This window comes from Lissotriton helveticus, chromosome 8, assembly GCF_964261635.1.
Source record: "Lissotriton helveticus chromosome 8, aLisHel1.1, whole genome shotgun sequence".
In the NCBI taxonomy this organism is placed as follows: Eukaryota; Metazoa; Chordata; class Amphibia; order Caudata; family Salamandridae; genus Lissotriton; species Lissotriton helveticus.
The window spans coordinates 28,075,036-28,099,111 of record NC_136069.1 but is presented as its reverse complement, the minus strand read 5'-3'; the positions used below and the strand labels follow the sequence as shown (position 1 = coordinate 28,099,111).

Sequence of the window (24,076 nt, the reverse complement as noted above, 5' to 3'; positions counted from 1 at the left end):
CATGTTTTCTTTAATACTCTTCATCTTATTATAAGTTCAGGAATCTCCTCTCTGTGGATACAAAAATACCTGTAATGTCGTAAACTATAAGCAGCAAAGTGTCTGAAGAAATGTTTAAAAAAAAAAATCTAACACTTGAATACATTTTAGCCACCGGTAATTACTCTAGGTTGCAATGCAGGACATCTTTTTAGCTCACTGTGCCACTATCCACAATAATCATTCTTATGGAAATCGGCATTCATTGATCATGCTGCAAGAAAATAAGAACAGCCCAATTTGGGGAGAGGAGAGAGAGGTCAGAGAGGTCAACCTCGAAGCTGGGGAACCATGTTCGAGTCTCGGCAACAACGCTCAACATCCTGCGATTCTGGGCAAATCACTTAATCTCCCCGCGCCTAACAAAAATGAACACGTCCATCTGTAACGAAACTGCTGCTCATGTAAAGCGCTCAGATAACGGACATCTTCGGGTCTAGTTTGTGCTATATAACATCCTAAAAAACATTTTAAACAAATATGTACCAGAGTCCACATTCATTTGAATAGTAACATATGCAACACCACATAATGGTGTTGACCTCGCCCTTGGTCAGTGAGTTGTGGCTTAAGTCCTATGCCACAGCAAGACAATTGATTAATACATTTCACTTTATCATGTTCGTAGCTTAGGAAATAATAATGTTACAATGAAAATAAAAACACAACAGAATCATTTTCAGGACAAAAAACTAATCCTAGAGGGAAAATGAGAATAGGGTAGCATGTCAAAGTGTATGAGGTCTGTACAATCACTGACAAAAAGAGCGGCCAAGCAATGTCTATATGATCCCAAAGCGTGATTAGAGGGGCTGACACATTTCAGTGTATTACTGCTTCTTGCTGCATGCATAGAGATTGGTCATGTGTTCAATAATGGCGGGTTTATTAGGTTCTACACAAACAGTTTAGAGGGAGGGCAGTTCTTAGTGTTTGCAACCTTACCATAAGTAATTAAGTTCTTTTAAAACTGTCCACAATCTCAAACAAAATGCTGTCAACCATATTGGGTGCCATTAGATTTCGATGCGATACATATGATGCACAGATCAATCAGGAAGAAACCAAATCTGCTAATCAGTTCCAAGTAAGATGTGTAAGACTAACTGAAGCTGACTTGAACAAGACTTATGCATGTTTTTTTTTTTCCAAGTTCCAAAAATGTTTATTACAAGTTAATAATCAAATTCAAATAAACCCTCAGCACCATGCTTAAAAGATACAGAGTGACAACAGGGATCCCCAGATGTCAAAAGAAATTAGGGTGACTTAGTATCAAACAGACAAGCGGTTTTGAGATGGATATACAGAACAATTCTCTGATGCTGAGAGAATAATCTATCGTTCTCTGATGCTCAGAGAATAATTTAAAGTTCTCTATCCTATAAATTAGTAATCTAAAATTCAGACTTCAGAGAATGGTTTGGGAAAAAAATGGTTCTAGCAATAAAGGAAACTCCATAAAGCAAGTCAGGTCAGGACAAAAGAAATCAAAATAGCAAAGGGTTAACAACTCTGAAGCTCTGCCACGATTCTCTTATGGGTCAAGTGTAAGTGTTAGTCTGAGCCACACTCAAAACTTTATTCATGAATGTATATTCATCACATATGCATACAGTGTTAGGCAACAAACATGCAATACATCACGCTTTTTAATTTACTCCCAGTACGCAAATGGGGGGCAGAATCTCATTCCGTAGGCCATTTCCATACCGATTTATGCACAATATCAGAGTCCTCGGTTATTATCAGGACATGTGCCCATACCCACCCTCACCCTCCCCAACTATCCCTCCCCCACCCATCCTACCCAGGTGTCTAAATTCTCCTAACTGTTCAGCCTTAGCTCCCCGGCGCTGACCACTCTCTGTCCGGAATATACAATAGAAGCTCTTCTAACCACCTCCGTCCCGCCTCAATGTCCAATATACACAGCAGTATTCCCCCCGGTGTGGTACTGAAAATTCTGGACCCATGTCATAAACATCGTCGTATCATGACGATTTTGATATCAGCAGACCGAGAATGGCTAGTATACTAGCACAAGCATTTTCGTCATATTCGAGTGACGATTTCACCCTGAAACCAGAGATTCCGTCCTGAACCCTCGGGTTCCATTTTGTGAACGGCAGCCATTTTGTGATTGCCCTCACATAGGCCGGTGACTAAGGCCAAAAACGAGTCTGAAGGACACGTACACCTTTGCTGACTCCTGCACGACCTGGGCAAGCTGACTCCACTGCCCAAGGCCAAACCTGTTCGGTCAGTTCCTCTCCCAGTGGCCGATCGAGATAGTATCAAGGCACAACATGCCATAAACCTTTCATCGCACACAAACCACAACTAATCTTACATACACCTGTCTCTGTTCCTTACTTTATGACCTGCTTTACGAGGAGGAGGTGCCCGAATTTATTAGGGGTCTGTCGATATCTGATGAAAATGTTGGGCCTTGCCTGGTGATTTATTTTGGGTTGGAAAAACTGAAAATAAGCTTGTCATCATGATTCTGCTTTTTCTTTGTAGTGAAAATATGTGAATGGTCAACTGTAAAATAAGGAATGTTTGCCTGAAGCATAATATTTTGTATAAAAAGAGAATGCTGGCTTTGTAAGATTGAGCAGTCTCCTGAGAATATACACTGTGTTGTACTTCTAGGATACCTGTTACTGGCTGCAGCCAATAAATACGATCTTTGACTTCACCAAGAAGACTCTGTGTTTCTGTAGTCTGAAACAGGAAGGACTCGAAGTCATAAGGTGTGTCCCTGGCACCACTGGGTTCTGAAAAACCCAGTACTTCACCGGGGCGCAGCACGCTCAATTGTCCTGGGACAGTGGCTGATCCATACTGTCTAACTCTAGTAGCATGACCTCCCAATCCTGTGCCATGGGGGTTTTCCGCCTCCCGCCTTCCTCCTCCTTTCTAAGGGCAACACATTCTGCTCTGCCCCATCTCACCACGTCCACCCGCCATGTCTCCACCCTGGGCGCTCTCGGGGACTTCCACTGCAGTGTAATCTTCCTGATCGCTAAGAGGAGGGCTAGATCCACAAATCGCAATTTGGGTTTTAACGGTTTGGGGCGAGGGATGGCTCCCACTAACCCGGAGCAAGCAGAAGGACACGCCGGCACTGAAACTACTTGTAATACTCACTCGAGGGTACAAATAAACCACGAATCTTGGTGTACAGCTGTTTTTATCGGGTTAACAAACAGAAGGAAACGCTGGCCCAGAAACACTTTACGATATCAAGACAGGACGATTGCGAACATCCCACTACGAATACCTGGATAAGAAGTTACGAACAGAAAACACCAGGCCTACAAATATTTTGATCCACATGAATAGTTGAGGATATTACGACATCTTAACCCGGTGAAGAGACTAAGTTATACGTTACAGCATCCTTCTTAGGGTAAATCAATTTGAAGGATGCATAATTCAAGAAATTCAGAATAAATGCGAGGTACAATCACAGAAGCCCCAAATCCATAGATGCACTATATTCAATGTCCCCTGGAAATTTGGAGTGTTAATCTGAAAGAGGTCCTGAAGAAGGTGGCTTCGTGCCGCCGAAACGCGCGTCGACCAGGTGCGGGGTCTTAGACTTAGTTCTGAGACCTATAAATGCTGGCAGAGTACCTCTGCCATCTATGATTCAGGTTCCCCCCCCTCAGGTGGTGTGGTGATGAATGTAGTAGGGTGTGTATGTGTCAGAATGTTGTGAGACTGTTCTCAACCAGGGGTATATTGATTTGGATGTAGTGCATAACAATATATATTTTTTCTGTATATAGTCATGTATTGCATGTATTTATTCTTATTTTTCCTTGTTCAAATTTAAAAAAAATGTTTACACTTTAAAAAAAAACTTTTTTCTGGGGGAAAAAAATAGTAACTTTTTACTTGTGAAAAAATAAGGAGAGATATTCCTATACAAAAGAGTAATGACAACTTAGAGAAAATGAAATAAAAATCATACTTTTTGAATGAAATAAAAAAGAATATTTGTACTTTTGTCACCAATATCGTGTGATTAATATAGCCTTATACGGCTATTAAAGGCCCGCTGAATCGTTAAAGGCCCGAGCCGAAGGCGAGGGACTTTAACGAGACAGCGGGACTTTAATAGCCGGTGTAGCCCTGCTACGAAGGGCTATAAGGCTATTAGAACATTCTGCCACTAGAGGGCAGAATGTTCTAACAAATTAAACAAAGGGTTCTCGAAGCTCGAGGGGATATAAATCCCCCTCGAGCTTCGAGAAGCCTTTGAAGAACATTGGAATGTTGCTCTGCGGGCCTTTACCTGCCCGTAGAAGCAGGGAGCACTCCATTGTCTGCAATGGAGCTCCCAACATTCCAATGTTCTAATTAGTAATATATTTGTGATAAAAGTTGTGTGGCCATTGAGGGAAATTTATTTTGTTTTTTGTGATATTCCTTTCCCCTCTTTTCCCTGGCCTGATTGAATTTTGAGGGGGTCCCATCATACTTGCTGCCTGCACTTGCCCGGTCAGCATGACAGTACCAGACTGCATGCAGGCTCTGCAATGGCAGACCTTAGACACATTTTACAAGGCTGCTCCTGTGGGTGGCACAACCAGTGCTGCAGGCCCACCCGCAGCATTTGGATTACATGCCCTGGCACACTCAGTGTACAAGACTAGGGTCTGACAAGTAAACCAAAATAGCCAAACATGGAACCACTGATTCATACATCAATTTACAATAGGGAGCACTTGCACTGTGACACTGGATAGCAGTGGCACGGTGCCCAAAGCATCTAACACCAGCAAAAACACATGAGGCAACAGCAAAAATGGAAGGGAGACCCACACCAATTGTGCCAGGTCTAACACGTGTCTCCTCCAGCTGAAAAGTGGGGAGAACTACCCTAACTCCTGGGAGTTCTCTTCACTAAGGCGGAAAAATCTGAACAGTCCATCAACGTTGGCGTGTTCTGTACCAGGGCGGTGTTCCACCATGAAGTCCATACCCTGTAGGGAGCTGGACCACCTCCACAGCTTTGGATTCTCACCCCTCATCTGCATCAACCATCTGAGGGGTCTGTGGTCTGTCTGAACCCGGAAGTGAGTCCCAAACAGGTATGGTCTCAACTTCTTCAGTGCCCAGACCATAGCAAGTGCCTCATGCTCAATAGCACTCCACCTCTGTTCCTGTGGAAGTAACCTTCTACTGATAAAGGCTACATGTTAATCTAGGCCCTCCTCATTCATCTGTGACAAAACAGTCTCCACACCATGCTCTAAAACGTCTGTCTGGACAATGAACTCTCTTGAGAAGTTGGGTGCCAGGAGCACGGGTGCCGTGCACATGGCAGCTTTCAGGGCCTCAAAGGCTTTCTGACAGGTGTCAGTCCAAATCACTTTCTTGGGCTGCTTCTTGGAAGTCAGCTCTGTCAAGGGTGCAACCATGTTGCCACACCCCTTGACAAACCTCCTGTAATACCCTGTGAGTCCTAAAAAGGCCCTCACCTCTGTCTTGGGTTTGGGTGGCTCCCAAGCCAGGATGGTTTCAATCTTGGGTTGTAGGGGCGCCACCTGGCCGCTCCCAACTTGGTGTCCCAAGTACACCACAGAACTCTGCCCGATCTGGCACTTGCTCGCCTTGATCGTGAGGCCTGCCTTCCACAGTGCCATCAACACTTCCCAGAGGTTGCGCAGATGTTACTCCTAACTGACACTGAACACTGCGATGTCCTCCAGGTAGGCGGCACTGAACTCATCCAGTCCAACCAACACCTGGTTGACCAACCTCTGAAAGATGGCAGGGGCATTCTTCATCCCAAAGAGCATAACACGGAACTGGAAAGGCCCGTCTGGTGAGGAGAATGCAGACCTCTCCTTTGCACCATCAGTCAAGGCGATCTGCCAGTACCCAGACGTAAAGTCAAACGTGCTGAGGTACCGTGCAGCCCCTAGCCGATCAATGAGGTCATCAGCTCTGGGGATGGGGTGCGTGTCAGTCTTCGTGACTGAATTGAGCCCTCGGTAGTCCACACAGAACCGGAGTTCGGGTGTGGCACCCTTCGCTGCGGCCTTCTGAACCAAGACCACTGGGCTGGCCCTCGGACTGCTTGAGGACTCAATCACCCCAAGCGCAAGCATCTTTGAGAACTCCTCTTTGATGCAAGCCCTCACCCTGTCAGTTACTCTGTAAGACTTGTGCTTCACAGGTAAGCTGTCGCCTGTATCCACTTCATGGATGCACAAATCTGTGACACCAGGAACCAGGGAGAACAGTAAGAAAACTGTCCCAGCAACTGGCTGCAGTCATTCTGTTGCCCAGGGGTCAGGGTGGAAGAGAGGTTAACACCATCCACTGACCCATCTTGCTCTGAGGCTGACAGGAGGTCTGGAAGAGGCTCAGTCTCCTCCTCCATCCCAGCATCTGTTGCTAAGAGCATGCCCACTTCAGACCTCTCTAAGTGGGGCTTAAGGAGGTTGATAGGTAGGACCCACAAGGGGTTCCTAGGAGACCGCAAGTCCACCAAGTAGGTAACTGGACTCTTGCGTTCCACAATCTCAAAAGGTCCGGTCCACTTATCTTGGAGCGCACAGGGCTCCACTGGGGCCATGACTCACACCTTCTGTCCAGGTTGAAGCTCTACCAGAGTGGCATTCTGGTCATACCAGTGCTTCATCTCCCCCTATCTGGCCTCCAGATTCGCCTGAGCGAGTTCACTGAAGCGCCTGGACTGGTTCCTGAAGGCCAGCATATAGCTATATACATCCTGGGGAGGTTTCCTGGGATATTGCTCCCAGCCTTCTTTAACGAGACTCAGAGGTCCTCTGACCGGGTGTCCATAGAGAAGCTCAAAGGGACTGAACCCTAGAGATTTCTGTGGCACCTCCCGGTATGCAAACAGTAGGCATGGTAAGAGGACATCCCACTTATGCCTCATGGGTTCCTCAAGACCCATTATCATGCCTTTCAGGGTCCAGTTGAACCTTTTAACCAGCACATTTCCTTGGGGGTGGTAAGGAGTGGTGAACTTGTAGGTTACCCCACACTCCTGCCACAGGGACTTCATATATTTGGAAGTGAAGTTGGTCCCCCGGTCAGACACTACCTCTCGAGGGAATCCCACTCTGGAGAAAATTCCCATCAGTGCTCGTCCCACCACGGGGGCCGTCACTGTCCTCAGAAATATGGCTTCCGGGAACCGGGTGGCATGGTCCACCAAGACCAGGATGTACCTGTTGCCCATGGCTGTCTTGGGGTCCAGTGGCCCCACAATGTCAATCCCCACCCACTCAAAGGGGGTACTGACCACAGGGAATGGCTGGAGAGGAGCCTTGTGCTTCCTCCCACTCTTTCCACTTGCCTGGCAAGTCTGACAAGTCCTGCAATGAGTATCAGAACTCTTGCGCATTTGGGGCCAATGAAAGTGGGTGTCAAGCCTTTCAAAGGTCTTGTCCTGCCCCAAATGTCCTGCTAATGGCTCATCATGAGCCAGCCCCAGTAGGAAGGCTCTGAACTTCTGGGGTACCACCAGCACACGGGCTGACCCAGGTTCAGCAACCTTAGGTTCACTATACAGGAGACCATTCTCCCAGTAGATCCAATGTGATTCTGACTAATCACCTGCTGCCTGGCTTACCGCCTGTTGCCGCAAGCCCTCAAGAGAAGGGCACTCTCTCTGCTCCTTGCAAAAGTCTTCCCCGGAGGGACCTCCTTCTTGCTGCCAATGGGTCAGCTCAGGCAGGTCTCCCAGTTCAGCTAACTGCTCCCCAGTAGGCTCCAGGGCATCCTCTTCAGGGTCTACCTTCTCCTGGGCCGTGGGAACTTCAGGTGCCGGTTTCCCACGCCCCGCCACTTTTCTCTTTGGCAGGTTCCTGGGCCTCCCTCTCAGGCTCCAGGTCCTCTTGAGAACCCCTACTGGCTGACATTGACCGGGTGGTCACTCACGCCCAGTCAGGCAGTCCAACCATCCTCAAGTTAGTTGTCTTCTCTATCTTTTCCCAAGGGGAGCTCTCCGAGTCATTTCCTAACAAACAGTCAACAGCCATGGTGGGCCTCACAGCCACCTGAAGAGTACCAGAGACCCCCCCTCCACTCAAAGGGAACCTGAGCCATTGGACAATGACTCTCTGTGTTGTCGGTGTTAACAACTCGTTAAAATGCATGAGGGACAATCTGCTCTTGAGACACGAGGTGACACCTGACAGCTGTCACACTGGCTCCTGTATCTCGAAGAGCCTCCACCTTTTGGCCATTGACGGTCACTCGCTGCCCATATTTCTTAGTGTTCCTGGGCAGCTGAGCCTCTGAGACCATCTCACTGTCTCCTAAAGAGACTAGGGTCATCTGTGCGGGACCCCACCCACCTTGGACATCAATCTTCTCCCCCAAGGCTACACTAGCCATCTGCCGGGGCGGAGCACCAGTGGGTGCTTGTTTACCAAACAGGCGGCACCTGGTATCACTCCCCTTATGACCCAGATCACCACACTTGTAACACTTCAGGGGCCCCTGGGGAACAGGACTACCTGTGCCCCTTGCTTTCTCTCAGGGGGAGGCTAGGATCCTTTCACGGGGTTCCCTCTGGGACTACTTAGGGGCCCTTTGTGGAATTCCTTCTGTTTACACTTGTCCCCCCCACTCTTCTGCTGGGGGCCCTGCCCACCTTTGGCTGAGTCTCCCATGTGACCCTTGTGGACCCGTGTACTCACCCAGCGGTCCGCCTCCTCAGCAAGCTTGCTAGGGTTAGTCAGCTTGCTATCTATCAGATGCTGGCGCAGCCCTGGAAAACAATTATCAGACAAGTGCTCCCATGCAGTTAAATCAAAGAGACCTTGAAAATCATTAACCTTGCTGCCCTTTACCCAACCATCCAATGCTCTGCAAAAGAAAGTGACATATTCAACCCAAGTACTGTTTTCTAACTTTTTGCATTTCCTGAACCTCTGCCTATAGAGCTCAGGTGCCAAACCATATCTAGACATCAATGAATCTTTCATGTGGCTGTATGAATTGTGGACTTCAGAAGGCAAGTCTAACAATATATCCCGCCCCCCACTAAGGAACCTTCCCCAAAACCCCGCTCCCCAATCTCTCTCAGGGACCCGGTGGGAAGACATGGCTACCTCATAGGCTCTGAACCACTGACCAATATCATTTTTGTAAAACTCTTTCACCACATCCTTGGGAATATACACTTTATTTTCTGTGTGTACTGATGGCACGCTGCCTCCAGAGGGAGTACTTTCCAAACTTTTAGCTTTTAACTCCAACTCCCTCAAAAGTTTTTCATGCTCCAACTGCATTTTCTTTTCCTCAAGATCTAATCTCCTATTTTCGATTTCTAGTTGCCTATTCACCTTGAACTTGGTCAATCGCATTTCATGCCTCCTTGATCTCTCTCTGTCCTCCAACTCCTCTGGAGACAGACATATGCTACCTGCAGGCTGAAAGTGGTTTCCTTCCTCCGGAGCCCAATGGCCCTTCCTGTTGTACTTCTGCATTATCATCCTCCTCAATCACAGGAGTTTTCCTTGCTTCTACCCAGGCCCTCAGCCCTTGTAGAACTCTTTCTTCACTTTAAATCCAGAATCGGAAACATTGAATTTCTTGCAAAAGTACTACATCGGCGTTATTTTTTAGCTTCCTAGCTTCTCTTCTTCCCATTCAAGATCAGGAGGGACTATGGATTCTGCTCTCTCTACTGAGTTAGGCATCTTTCAAAAATAGGCAATCCAAAAATTCAAAAAAGAATCTACCAAAAAGTATGTGGTATCGTTATGGTCTGCACTCACTAGGTATATATAAATTTCTTTATTCGGCTTTTCGCAGAGGAAAACCATAAAAGGAACATTAAAAAGTACAATTTACATATTTGCACAGAAATACAAATTACAAAAATAGGTTCCAAAGAAATTCATACGAAGACAATTTTATAAAATTAAAAGAAAAATATCAAAACATTTCAGTTCGTCGAGATAAAATTCCAAGGTGCTTTTTACAGGTTTTTCCTATGCTTCATAATACATTTTAAGAAATTAAGGACAATGTAACAGACGGATTCAGATTCCAGCATTTGGAGGCGAAGAAATGCAGGCCGACATTGTCTAAGACCCCAACGCCTCAGTATTGGTATTAGCCAGATTTTCCTGTGTGGGTGATGGAATTTACAAAACATGGTAACATGTATGTTAGACTGGTTAGATTCCCCATCACAGGGACATAAGGGAAGACTTGAGTCCCAGCTGTTATTCGCGGGGAAAGCAACCAGTCTAAAAAAAGTATCCAATCTGAATCTTGTCATCAACATTCTCTCATGTGTTGTGACCTGAAGGGTTAGATACGGCTGAATGCCGTAAGTTGTCTGAACCAGGTTCGCATGGAGAACCGAAGGTTTTGACGACTCGGAGATCAATCTCAATGTCTCTAAGTGACAGAGGGCTTGTTGCTTTAGAGCTCTCTTCGGGAGGTCAACAATGGACTCTGGTTGGAAATAATATTTCTCAAGGCCAAGATCTTTAAAGAAATTTCTAATGTAGCAGAGCCACTTTACTTTTGAGGACTGGTCAAGAGCCATTGTATCAGCTACAATTGACTGTGTCAGTGCATTTTTGACAGAAGTCCAAATGCGCCGCCACAGCATCAATGGTTGAATCTTGAGCAAATCCTCTAGGTAGGGAATTCCTAGTTCCAAGTGGGAGGCATAGGTTGAAGTGCCTTTCGGGGTGGCTAAAAGAAATCTTAGGAAAGTGTTTTCTGCTACCTGGAAGGCACAGGTATCCGTGTGTCCCCAGACTCCCGCTCCGTACAGGGCAATGGCCTGGCACTTGGCACTATAGATTTTCAATAGCTCCACTGGTGCCCTCCTCCCCAATCTCTGGGAGAAGCTCATCAGTGCCGCCATGGATCTTCTGAACAAATGGCATCTTGTCTCTACTGCTGGCTTCCATGTCAGTCTTTCGTCTATCATAATTCCAAGGTATGGGTACTGGGCAGTTACCTCGAGTGTTTGATTGTCGAGATAGATGTCTTTTACTCCTTTTTTCCTAGTACCTGAAATCATGACAAACGTTTTTTTGACGTTGACTTGTAGATCCAGACCGCCCATAAAAGTCGTATATCTATTCAGAGAATTCTGAAGTTCGCGCGGTGTGCGCGCGAGGATGACTGCATCATCCGCATAGAGCAGAGCGGGAATCAGGCGCTGTTTTACACGTGGGAGGTTCTTGGCCCCCCTCAACATCTCTGGCACCAGGCCATTGGTGTACAATGAGAAAAGAAAGGGGGCCAGGACACACCCTTGCCTGACTCCACGCTCTACTCCAAAAGATGCCGTCAGCTCTCCATTCAGGCCAAAGCGCACTCTTGCCGAGGCTCTAGAGTAGAGTTCCCTCAGAAAATCTAAAAGGGGGGAATCCACTCCCATTTGCCTTAAGACCGTCCACAGTTTTGAATGCGAAACGCAATCAAAAGCTGCGGACAGGTCTACGTAGACCATATAGACCATATTCTTCTTTGCCTGTATATATTTACCCATAATCAAACTGAGGTTAAGGGCCTGCTCTACCGTTCCGAACCCCTCTCGAAAACCAAACTGGAGATCGGAGATAATGCCTCTCTCCTCACCCCATTGCTGAAGTCGCTCTAGGATTACTCTCCCGACAACCTTGCCGAGTGAGTCCAGCAATGAGATGGGGCGATAGCATTTCACATCCTGGCGATCCCCTTTTTTAAAAATGGGGACCATTATAGACTTAGTCCAGGAATTTAGCACTCCCACGTTTGCGGCGGCTGTACTCACTCTGGTTAGAATAGGACCCTGTTGTGTTTAAATAGGTCCACTGAGACCCCATCTGGGCCTCGGGCTTTCCCAGTTTTGCTTTTTTCCAAGGCCACTAATAAATCGGGTATGTCAAAAAGCAACGGAATTGGGTATTGTACTTTTGGAAGTATGTTAGCAGACCCACCTATGGTTGAAGTGTGTTTAAAAATATTAGTGAAGTGGGCCACCCATGTTTCCTCGTCTATGGCCACTTCAATCTTAGGACTATTATTATCAGTAAGATAGGGGATCTAACAGTTCGCCAAAAGGCCTCGCTATTTTTTGAGACGGCGCTCGTATGCAGGTCTTCCCAGAGTTTCTGTTTCAGTTCTTGGGTTCTTAGCTTGCGTTCCCTAGTGTATTGGCGCCTAAGGAGTTGGATCTGCCCCGCGTCTCTGGGTTTATTATGTAGGGCGAGTTTTAAGTTGGAAAGGGCTATGGAGCAGCTGTGATTGAACCACCCTTTTTTAGTAGGATTCTTGGGCATTGGTTTTGCAGTGAGTAGTCCCTTGATTTTCTCTAAAATTTGTCTAAAATTATTTAGGACTTCTTCGTGGTTTACCGAAAGATCCAAGCATTTAATTATATTGGGATAAGCCGCGTCAACCAGTTTTTTTGTGATTTCATTTGGATTGATTTTTCCCCATTTTATTGTGTAGCCATTCTGTTTTCCTAGCTCTAGCTTGTTCTGGGCAAGAGTTTTTGCTATTGCTATATTTTGGGGCTTATACTCGGTTAGATAGAGATCCATCCTCAGCGCAAAATGGTCACTCAGTGAGTTGACAATGACCTGGAAAGCTTTAGCTATATCTAGCAATCCAGGAGACAAGAAGATGTAATCGGCTGTCGTTTGGTGACCTCTGCCCACATAGGTCGGATGGAGGGAGTTTTGATCCGGACTTGGACGGTTAGCTATTACAAGGTCCAAATCAGAGAGCAGATTGTTCATAGCATTCCCCACCTTGGTGTGTACAAAGTGCACTAATGGGGCCTCGAATTCATCCACTATCCCGCAGCAGTGTGATTTCACCTGTGGGCATGGATGCAGGTTGAAATCCCCTCCCCATAAAAGATGGGTTGCCCCGTGTCCATCCTTCAACTGGTAGAGTTGAGTTAATCTCTCCTGGACGTTACGCAAAAGAATCAGAAATTGATCTTCCTCTAAGTTGTTATAAGAGTTGACCAAAAGAATAGACTCCTTATTCGCAAAGAAAAGAGAGAGAATTTGACAATTTGGGTCGGAGTAGACAATGGACACTTTTAGATGGTTCAAGGTATTTGCAATGTACGTTATTAGCCCTCCTTTAGGCCTACCTATTGAGCTACGCACGGCTGGGATAAAATAAGTTTTATAGCCCAAGAGGTGAAGCTCTGTTGTGGACCATGTCTCTTGGAGACAAATTATTTTACATGGTTCCAAAAATTTCAGGGCCGTCCCGTCCTCGATCTTTGGGCGTAAGCCCGCCACATTCCAAAAGAGGGTGGGTATGGGCAACGTATCAGCTTTTAATGCTGCGGCTTCAATAGTTACCGGGGGAGTTCTTATTTTAGGGGTCGTTCTTATTTTAGGGGTCAACTGGGGTGAATTAGAGTTAATAGATTCAGTTTCCATTGATGGTCAATCGACCATTTCAAGTCCGCTAAATCTATTACTCAACGGGATGTTATACCAAGAGTCCCAGCGGGGCGGTTCTCTATGTACCGTCCTCTGCGTATGCGGACCCCATTCTTCCCAACCTCCTCCCTGGTAACGTGATCCCACTAGATGCCAAGAGTTATCATACTCACGATAACGGGGGCCCCCATATTGTCTGGTGTTAGAAAAATCGACCTGACGGGGGGGGGTGCAGCCCAGGAAGAGTCATGATCATGAAAAAGGCCATTAGGTTGTCTTAAGGGGTAAAAAAAAGAGAGTGGTTTAATACCTATACCTCCATTTGCATTCGTGTGGTCCCAGGAGCAGATATAATCTGCTACACGGGGGTCCTCAAACTTAATCTCGATGCAGTCCCCTGGAATTGTTTTTCTACCTTTACCCACCCATGGTGTCCTACGCACTGTCAAGATCCTTCCATGCCAAGTTGGAGGCATGGGACGGTTAGTATGTAGCCAGTGTTGTGCCTTGTTTTTCAAGGACCACATAGGTTCCGCATTGTGGTCCGCTAGCTCAGGGACACCAGTCATTACCACTACGTAAGGTGATGCGTCCGGTGGCAAATCAACAGGGAATCTAGCTTCCCCGGGTCCTCTAGAAACATTTCTATTAACTATTGGAACCGGAGGATTAGGGGCCAAAGTTTGGATCGCCTGAGTTTTAGATGTTGCTTTGTTTGTTGCCACTGTCTTCAATGCAGGTGTTGTTGTTGACAGGGCATTACCCTGTAACAGGGTCGTAGCTACATTGGTAGTTGGATTCAATGTGCTCTTAGTGTTCGTTGATATAGGTGTTACAGCCCGGGATACATTCTTATGAGTGATTGCGGGTTTCGAAAGGGTGTTTACAGGCTTCAGGGAAGGTTGCTTGTTATGATTGTTTCCTCCCATTTTTTGGGCCCCTGCCGGTTGGTTATGATGTGGGAGGTTAACAAGCTTGGATATCTGAGTCTCCAGCTGCGCTAACTTTTGTTCTACTGGTTGCAGAAATAGTTTAAGAAGGTCAGCGATCTTGTTTAACAGCTGTGAATTATTAGTATCTGTTGATCCCTTACTAGTAGATAGAAAAGTAGGCGATTCCAAATTAATGGGGGTAGGAATTTCATGAACAACATGATGGATCAACGCAGGAACTACTAGCTGTTCTACTCTAGGGGGTGGGTTCTGTGGGATACTAGAAGTATGATCTGTCACATCAGGGGTAGGGTTTTTCAGATAATTCTTTCTTTTACTTATTGCACCCTTCCTCCTCCCCCTTGCTTGGATTCTTTCCTGTGATGTCGTTTGTGGAAGGCTTTGGGGTAATAGCTCGGGTGTTCTTTCGAGATCTGAGCTTATCTGTGAATCTGAAAGCTGGGAAGCCGACAAATCCACGTTATTGGGCAGACTACGTCTGCCCTCAAAAAGCTCCCTCGGCCCTTCATTATTATTACCAGGTGCGGGTGTTCTAGCGTCTGCCAAATTACCCATGGAGGATCTTTTGGCAAATGCTAAGTCCAAGGAAACCCTTTCCTCCATCAGTGATATACTTTGGTCTATGAATGTATTAGCCTTTGTAATAAAATCATCCATAGGACCTAGCAATTTACCCACGCTACCCGGGGCCTTAGTTTTATTTCCTCTAGTCAACACCATGTTACCTAAAAGGTGACAGAAAGGGAAATAAAATGAAAATCAAAGGGGGTGGCCCAGTCCAGTCTCTCCAGTCCTCGAACGGCCTCAAGCGGCCCGCCCTTTGCCCGGGCTTAGCCCCGGGCTAAGTCCAGCGCGCGTCCCGCGTGCGCGGTAAGGGTTAGGTTAATGTAGCGAGGAGGAGGAGGAGGAGGAGTCCGGGAAGAGGGAACAGGTGCGCGTGATGTGGTGAGCGCAAAGACCTGTGGGCCTCGCAGTCCCGGACTCGGTAATCCAGCGGCGGTTGTCTCAACACCCCAGGAGTCCCAGGCAGAGACGAAGTAACAGCACCAGAGGGGCTTCTTCACAGGTCACAAAGCGGCATAAGGGGCAGAGTCAAAGTAGCGACTGCGAGCGGCTCCCGCGGAGCGGGGGCCGCGAGTCGTAGATGTAGGCGCCCAGGTCAGCTGGGAGGAGTCCGGGAAGAGGGAACAGGTGCGCGTGATGTTGTGAGCGCTAAGACCTGTGGGCCTCGCAGTCCCGGACTCGGTGATCCAGCGGCGGTTGTCTCAATACCCCAGGAGTCACAGGCAGAGACGAAGTAACAGCACCAGAGGGGCTTCTTCACAGGTCACAAAGCGGCATAAGGGGCAGAGTCAAAGTAGCGCCTGCGAGCGGCTCCCGCGGAGCGGGGGCCGCGAGTCGTAGATGTAGGCGCCCAGGTCAGCTGGGAGGAGTCCGGGAAGAGGGAACAGGTGCGCGTGATGTGGTGAGCGCTAAGACCTGTGGACCTCGCAGTCCCGGACTCGGTAATCCAGCGGCGGTTGTCTCAACACCCCAGGAGTCACAGGCAGAGACGAAGTAACAGCACCAGAGGGGCTTCTTCACAGGTCACAAAGCGGCATAAGGGGCAGAGTCAAAGTAGCGACTGCGAGCGGCACTCACTAGGTAGTGTTCACCAGTCACTGTACATGAGTCACAAATGCAAATCCGGAATCCTTTCCGCTGCTTCCAATGTTAGATCTGGGGGCCTCTAGTTGGCACAGGTAGGTACTTGTGACAAATCGGGACCCTCTCCTCTAGTCAGGGGGATCACACTCCTAAAATAACCCCTGCTCTCCCTCTAGGTTGCGTGGGGCGAGCGGGAAGGTTTTACTTCAGAGGCGTTGTAAGTTAAGCAGTTGTGACCACATACAGTAACCCAGTGACAACATTACAAATGGACACCACACAGCTTTTATATAAAAAATAAGTAGACTTTATATAGAGTTACCACAAGACCATAAACGGCAAAAATACATACTATGATTACTTTAAGATGGTAGATTTAAGCTTAGTTCAGTTCAGTTCTTAGATGCGACACTGCGTCAATGTACCTCAAGTTGCGTTGTGCTTCCACTACAAGTATGTCGCAGCAATGGGAAATGCGGCAAAGTTCAGGTGCAAAGAAATAAAGACGTGAAGATCTTCCAGATGAGGCACGCTTCTCGGGGATGCGAGAAACTCTCGGTTCGGTGCGTGGACTGCAGCGGCGACACCCTTACGATGCAACGGCAACAGCTCCAGTGGCGACGCTCTTCTCCCACGATGCGTGAAGCTTCCGCTCGATGCGACAACTACAGCGGTGACCTCCAAGATGCGACGGCAGCAGCTCCGACGGCGGCGCGCTTCTCAGGGATGTGAGGTGCTCTTGATCAATGCGGTGCAGTGAGACAGTTCCAGCGGCAACACCCTCCTTCAGAGTTGCGACAACAGGCACAGCGACGGCAACACGCTCCGACCTCGTTGCGAGATTCTTCTCCTGATGCGGTGCAGTGCAACAACTACATCGGCGACACCCTCCTTCGGAGTTGCGACGGCTGCAGCAGAGACGGCGACACGCTTCCTCTTCGTTGCGGCACGCTTCTCTCCGATGCGGTGCAGTGCGACAGTTCCAGCAGTGACACCCTCCTTCGGAGTTGCGACGGCAGGCACAGCGACGGCGACAGGCTTCTTCTCTTTGAGTCGCGCTTCCAGCTCCTTGCAACACGCAGTTCCTCAGAAGGCCCAAACCATTAGCAGGCACTTCCAAAAGAACTCTGGGGAGCTGGGGGTTGAAGTCTGTGGTCCCTGAGATTTCAGCAGGAGGCAAGCTCTTTTCCAAGCCCTTGGAGATCCTTCACAAGTTGAAAGCAAAGTACACAAAGTTCCTTTCTCCTTCCTTTGGCAGTAAGGCAACCACTGCAGGCCCATCCCCCAAGCAGCACTTCAGCTTGGGAATAGTCTCTCCTCAGTTTCTTCAGGTTCCTCTCCTCAGTAAAGGTTTCTGTTGTAACTTTTATCTCCCAAATGGTACTTCCCGTCCACCCCTCCCCTTTTTCCCTGTTGGTATCCCCTGCCTTGAAGCTTGCAATAGAATGTTGGTGCACTCTCCAGTGAGGAGAGTGGATGGTTAATAAACAGGTCTTGCTTCCACCGGTGTCCTTGTCATAGCATTCATAATTCTAACACTGGCGACGGAACTGCGCAGGGGGCAGTAGTTAACCATTTCCCCTTTGACTGCTCTCTCCACACACACACAAGAGAAGAAGGAGGAAGCTTGTGTGGGAAGAAAATGAAGAAAAGAAGAACTTTGTGTATAAGGAACTGCCACTGACGATACTGCTGCCTGATCGGTAAAGAGAATTATATCGAGTCGGTAAGCAGAGGATCTAAGGGACTGCCACAGAAAAAAGGTCAGGAGTGAGAGAATTCCATTTGCTATCTGCGGGCTTGCTGCGAGGCTTTGGGGCGCATAAAGAACACACGTAAAGTCTATCCCGCCTCCGTGGACATTGTCCCTAATAGTGTAAGACTGCGGCTGTTTGTTGGTTCCAGGCTAGCAGCCCAAGTTGGCTATAACGAGACTACGCGATGAACATACTGCCTATGCAGTGAAGGGGCGTTTAGCATAAATCTGATAAAAGAACTCGCACCTGAACTTTATGAAGTATCCTTGCCTCGGAACTGGGATAGCGTGTGGTGTCCTGTGCAGACAGCTTAGTCCAGGCATGCCGCGGTGAGGAGCTGTGCCGGGTTCAAGTGGCTCCGTGTGTCTGCGACAGAGGTGGCGAGTGTATGAAGCGTCGATGAGCCCATGCGTCGTCCTTGAATCGAAGAGTGGTGTTGTTTGGGTCCGGTACGTTCTGGCCGCACGAGAGGAGTTGGAAGAGACTGTTCCACCTGTGGTTCGGCGTTCGTTCGGAGCTTGAGGTCGGAAGGAGAACATTTCCTGTCAGGACGTCCAAGTGTCACCTGACTAAAGCCGGATATCCATGACGCATCCGGCGCACCAGCAGCTAAGGGCCGTGTGTTTTGCTTAGAAATTAACCCCTTCTGGTGAAATTGATTGTTGGGCCAGCTGTCCCGTGTGGCTGCTTTGCGGGCGATTTTGTAGCTGTATCCCCTCATCCCAGCTAAGGCGAACAGTGGATTTCAAGTGGTACAAGCTTCCAGGTCGCGGTGGTGAGTTATATCATCAACAGACTGAGTGGAACAGGAAGGACATTCAGTAGTTCTCCACAATTAACTGGAACTGTGACTTTTAAGCAAATGCAGCTGGATTTCCTATGTAAAACTGTGTAGGGGAATTAATATTCAGTGGTTGTTCGCTTCTTGTAGGACCGGAGTCAGGTGTGGTGGTGTAGTACTAGGTTTTCATTGTCTATTCCCCAGGTATAAGTTAGGGTAACCATGGCAGCAGCAAGCATGAGTCAACCCCCACCTTTTTTGAACGAGAAAGGCGAACCTGAAATCAGTTGGAAGGAGTGGGTGAAATTATTTGAATCGTACTTAATAGCTGTCGGAGGCGAAAAATACAAGGCAGAAAGGAAAAAACACATATTGTTACACAATTTGGGCAGGCAAGGGCGTAAGGTATATGAGTCTCTACCTATGCTAGAACAGGAGGGAGAGGATGAAACTGATGTTGATGTGTATGACCAAACTATGGGAAAGTTAGAGAAACATTTTGGGGACAGGATAAATGTGGTGTTGGAACGCCATAAGTTTTTCAAAAGATGTCAAGGTAAGCAAGAGTCTGTGCAAAATTTCATTGCTGTATTGTGGGGTCTGACACAGCTATGTGAGTTTGGTAGCTTAACTGATTCCCTCATAAGGGACCAATTCGTGAGATGCACCAATAACCCAGGTATCCAGGAGAAGTTACTAGCCAAAAACCCAGGGTTAAGAGAAGTTATTGAAATAGCCAAGTCAGTAGGACATACAGCAAGATGCATTAAATAAATGAAACCTAATGGGGAGGAAGTAGCTTCTGTAAAGGATGAGGAGGACTGTAAAGAAGTGTGTAAGGTCAAGTCAAAAGAAAATTACAGTGTGAGAGGAGAGCCTAAGGAGAAGGGTCCAAAATGCTACAGGTGCGGCAGCAATAACCATTTTGCAACGTTTTACCAGTGCCCGGCAAGGTTTGTCACTTGTAAAAAATGTAATAGGAGAGGGCATTTCGCGAGAGTATGTAGAGATGGTGAACTGCACACTAGAAACGAGGGAAGGAACATGGAGAAGAGTGCAGCCAGGGAAGTAAAGTGTATAGAGCAAAGAGTTGGGAAGATAGGCAAGTAAAAGACATAAATAGTACTGTTAACTCTATTTACCCCAAATGTGATGTCTTCCTTGATGACCAACGTGTAGAAATGTACGCAGACTCATGCTCTCCATACACCTTACTGAACAAAGATGATTTTGTGTCTATGGAAAATTGTAATGTGAATCAATTGAAAATGCCTGACATTTCTCCCACAGGATATAACAAAAGGAAAATACCATTGGTAGGCATGAAAAATGTGCAGCTACGTTTTAAGGACAGGGAAACGTATGGAACAGTGAATGTAGTGGAATCAGGGTCTAATTTACTGGGATGGGTTCACCAAAAAGAGCTGGGTATCATCCTAGATCCCAATAGTACCGAACAAGTTTTGCTCACAGACAGGTCCCTGAGAAGTGATAACATTTGTGAAGAGTTTGGGCAGCTATTTAAAGAGGAGCTTGGCTGTCTACACGAGTTCCAACACAGAATCAAGTTAAAGTATAATGCTAGGCCAGTCGTACATAAACTACGCCCAGTGCCACACAAGTTGAAAATACCCCTAGAAGAGGAATTGCGCAAGCTACGTGAGTTAGACATAATCCAACCAATAAACTGCTCAGAATGGTTGGCTCCGATTGTCATCGCGGCCAAAGCCAGCGGAGAAGGAATTCGTCTTTGTGTGGACTTGCGCAGTCTAAACGACAATATATGGGTGGAAAGACATCCTTTGCCCATAATTAACGAAATGCTGAGCACCATGGGCCCTGCTAAATACTTCAGCGTGATTGACCTGTCCATGGCATATGACCAAATTGAACTCCATCCAGAGTCGAGACCCCTCACGGCGTTCATCACCCCATTTGGAGCATTCATGTTTAAACGGATGCCTTTTGGGCTGGCGTCTGCTGCTGCTATATTCCAGAAAGCAATGCAGAAGATATTGGAAGGAGTTGAAAGCACCATGTGTTTCCAGGACGACATACTTGTCTATGGACAAACGGAGGAAGAACATGATGGGGTCATAAGACAGGTGTTCAGCAGACTCATGGAGGCCGGTCTGACTGTGAAGAAAGAAAAATGCAAAATAAAAGTGAAGGAAGTTGAGTACTTGGGCAACAAGATAACAGAAGATGGGTTCAGACCAAAGATCAGTTTAATCCAAGCAGTGAAAGAAGCACCCAGCCCCAAGAAAAAAGAAGAACTAAAGTCCTTCCTGGGGCTTTTTGAGTATATGTCCAAGTATGTGGACAATTTTGCTGCCAAGTGTGAACCAATGAGAGAGCTTATGAAGAAAAACAAAGATTTCTTATGGAACAAGGAGCATGATGCAGTGGTGAATTCATTAAAGGAGGAATTGTTATGTTATGTTATGTTATGTTATTTATTCTTTTGTATAGCGCAACGGTTACTCAAAAAGAGTGTCCCGGCGCTTTAAGTAAGGAGAACTACTTCACCATAACATAACACAGTAAAAGAAGGGAATACAAGAAAAAACACAATAAAAAGGGGCTACTGAGAGGCCTACTGGGTGAACAACCAGGTTTTAAGACCTCTCCTAAAATCAAGAAGACTAGTGGCCCCCCGAAGTGGGAGCGGAAGCGAGTTCCACATCTGTGGAGCCAGCAAGCCGAAGGAACGGCCACCCAGGCGCGCTCTCTTCACTCGTGGAACAACCGCCAAGAATAAAGATTCTGACCTCAAAGAGCGAGCCGGATGGTAAAAGGCAAGTCTCTTTTGGAGGTACTTTGCTCCCACCGTATGGAGAGCCTTATAGGCCAGGGTCATAGCCTTAAAGGCAATCCGTTAGCCAGTGCAGCGTCAGCAATAGACCCGAAGCGCTGGCCCGTCTATTGAGACCAAAGATGGCCCTGGCCGCCGCCGAATTGATAATCTCCCCGGCATTAGGTACATTTAACGCATCAAAAAAAACTATCCTGGCCACAGATGCTTCCAACAAGGGCCTGGGCACGACCTTGATACAGAAAGATGGAAAAGAGGAGAAGATTATTGCATTTGCATCCCGGAGCCTTACAAACCCTGAACGGAACTATTCCATAATTGAAAGGGAGGCCTTGGCCTGTTTCTGGGCTGTTAGACATTTCAAGTTTTTCTTGTGGGGTTTAAGGTTCACCATCCGGACCGATCATAAACCCCTCACCTTCATATTCTCTGTGAAGGGGTTAGAAAATTGTACACCTCGCATCAGCAGATGGATCCTGGGACTAGAACACTATAACTTCAACGTGGAGTATGTACCGGGCAAGGAGAATAAAATTGCGGATTTCCTGTGAAGGTCCCCGTTACCAGAAGTGGGGGAAACAGAAGAAGCCCTTGACAGTCCTATACTGATGATGGAGATGCCTGCGATCACGGAAAAGGAATGGGAGGAAGAGATGAAAGAGGACAGGGAGTTTAGTTCCCTGAAAGAATACATGGAAAAAGGATGGCCGAACAAGAAGAATGAACTTGAAGCCGGCATAGAGGAGTATTGGGAAGTGAGAAATTAATTAAGTTTCATAAAAGGCAGAATCTATCGCAATCATAGAGTAGTTCCACCCAAGGGCCTCAGGAAGAAGGTCATTGACTTAGCACATGAAGGCCACCTGGGGCGAAGCCTTACTAAAGCCAGAGTCAGATCCAGTTTCTGGTTCCCAAGGATGGACGCCATGACTGAACAAGCTGTAAAGGATTGCGGAGCGTGCGCCAAAAGCGACAAATCTAAGGCGGTGCAGAAGGCACCATTATCTCCAGTAAAGGTGCCAACCAAACCATGGAGCAAGCTGGCCATGGACATTATCGGACCTATGCAGGGATTAGGTGAAAGGAAGAGATTCATGCTGGTCTTAATTGATTACACAACCCATTGGATCAAGCAGAAGTTTGTGCACACTGTCACCACTAGGGTGGTGATTGAGTTCTTGAATGGAGTGTTTGTCGAAGAAGGCATTCCAGCGACTTTGGTGACAGATAACGGAGTGCAGTTTAGCTCGGAAGAAATGTGTGCATTTCTCAAGGGATTGGACATCAAACATGATACCACAGCTTTGTATTGCCCAAAAGCCAATGGTTTAGTCGAGCGTGCAAACAGAATCATAAAGGAACATATCCAGTTAGCTGCCACCAATGGACACGATATAGAGGGTTCCCTTAGAAGGTGTATGTGGGCATACCACACCTCCCCTAATAAGGTCACAGGCATTTCACCCTTCGTAACATTGCGTGGTAGAGAACCCTGCACCAAGTTGAATCCCAGTTGGTTGAGTGGAGGTGAGGCCAGAGTAGTGGATCAGGAGACAACGGCAGAAAAGATCCAACTCCACCAAGACAGTTACAAGCGGTGGTATGATACGAAACATGGGGTGAAGGATTCCCAGTGGGAGGTAGTTGACAGGGTACAAGCCAGGAGGAACATTAAAGTGGGAGCCACCCAAAGCAAATACTACACACCGTGTAAAATTGCTAAAGTGCTTAAGAATGTGGTTCAACTTGAAAATGGTCAGTGGTGGAGCTTTGATAAAATTGTAAATGCACATGAGTAATGTTCTGTGTTCAGTTTAACTTTCAAATGGCGACATAGAATGTCTTCTATCCCACCTTCGTGGGTCCTATTCTTCCGTTCTGTGTCACCCCTATGGAAGGGAGATGTGTTGTAACTTTTATCTCACAAATGGTACTTCCCGTCCACCCCTCCCCTTTTTCCCTGTTGGTATCCCCTGCCTTGAAGCTTGCAATAGAATGTTGGTGCACTCTCCAGTGAGGAGAGTGGATGGTTAATAAACAGGTCTTGCTTCCACCGGTGTCCTTGTCATTGCATTCATAATGCTAACAGTTTCTTATTGTAGTCCAAAGTGATCTAATTTCATGGGAGCAGGGTCCCAATATTTATACCCCCAAATCCTTTCTTCTCTGAGGGGAGAGAGGCCTTTGCCCAGTCCAAACCAGTTCTGAAGCACTCCGTTTACCAGACTTCTCCTTTCCTTTCACAGTGCAGGGCATACACATCAGACGCCCCACAGGAGGTGGAGCCAGCATTTTGAAAGGCAAGTACAGTCCTGGAGCACTTTGTTTAAAGGACTCCTTCTCTTCTTTCAGTGTGCAGGGCAGAGACATCAGCCTCTACCCAGGGGGTGGAGCCAGCATTGTGGATGGCAGGCACAGCCCTATTCAGAGTTCAGGTGCACTCCTCCCTCCCATCTAGATGCAGATCTCTCTATTCATCACTGGGTAACTCAGCCTGACTCCTGGAATTCCCCAGCCCTGTCACTCACAAAAACCAGACATAGGAATACACAACCTAGCAGAGGCAGGATTGAATGGTCAGGCAAGAAAATACCTACTTTCTAAAAATGGTATTTGCAAACACTGAATATTAAAATAAACTCAACTAAAAGATGTATTTT

At 47.2% G+C, this 24,076-nt stretch overlaps 1 protein-coding gene across 2 annotated transcripts in view; it reads right to left on the bottom strand.

Moving 5' to 3' along the window:
- The window catches only part of LOC144772264 (uncharacterized), a 1,157,681-nt gene that overhangs the window by 558,009 nt on the left and 575,596 nt on the right, over positions 1-24,076 (bottom strand). The gene's annotated exons all lie outside the window — the stretch shown is intronic.